The 884-nt window shown below is 35.4% G+C and overlaps 1 non-coding gene across 1 annotated transcript; it reads left to right on the top strand.

Moving 5' to 3' along the window:
- The first annotated feature begins 400 nt into the window (after positions 1-400).
- On the top strand, positions 401-472 carry TRNAQ-UUG (transfer RNA glutamine (anticodon UUG)). Its single transcript has one exon. It is a non-coding gene; the product is annotated as a tRNA-Gln (tRNA).
- Positions 473-884: the final 412 nt, after the last annotated feature.

The raw sequence follows: 884 nt of genomic DNA, 5'->3' as shown, positions 1-884 counted from the left end.
GTTGAAGTCAATGGTCACATTCACTACAATCTCAACACGACTGGTCTTATACCTAACCCATATTATCACTACATCCATGTACATGTACTTCTTGCAGAATAAAACAGATATCACTGATTTCTGTGAAAGTTGATATATACAGCATTACGTATCTATCAATCTATCTAATATCTGTTTTTTACCTATCTATCTATCTATCTATCTATCTACCTTTCTAAATCAGAAAGTCAACAACAATATCATTAATGATACGTATAACTACGTCCTCTCAATGGCAGTTCCTACCCAGAATCTTCGAGAACCTTCTAGAAAACCTTGAACCCTGCAGGCAGGGAGGGAGGAATGGCCTCTGGTTGATTATATGTAAAACATTTAGATGAAATCACATCTTTTCTTATCAGGTCCCATGGTGTAAGGGTTAGCACTCTGGACTTTGGATCCAGCAATCCGAGTTCGAATCTCGGTGGGACCTCATCTTTTCAGTTTTCTTCGATACTGATGATGGCCGCATTATTCTGTACGTTATATATACATTCATATATATACATAAATATGTATATATAAACATATATATGGAATAATATGGTTTTATCAATAGCCAGAGACCATTCCTCCCTCCTTGCCTGCAGAGTTCATAGTTTTCTGGAAGGTTCTAGAAGATTCTGGTGAGATAATTCCCATTGAGAGGACGTTGTTATACTTCATATATCAATGATTCTATCATTGTTGACTTTCAGATAAAGATAGATATATAGATAGATAGATAGTTAGATTGATAGATTGATAGAGCGATATTTAGATAGGTATATAGATAGATAAGTTTCATCAATACTGTATCTTACGCTATCTCCTGTTGCTGGACATATGTTCAACCAGCATTGGGA

The sequence above is a fragment of the Panulirus ornatus genome, chromosome 12 (genome assembly GCF_036320965.1).
Source record: "Panulirus ornatus isolate Po-2019 chromosome 12, ASM3632096v1, whole genome shotgun sequence".
NCBI classification, from domain to species: Eukaryota; Metazoa; Arthropoda; class Malacostraca; order Decapoda; family Palinuridae; genus Panulirus; species Panulirus ornatus.
This window is presented reverse-complemented; position numbering and strand designations above follow the sequence as displayed.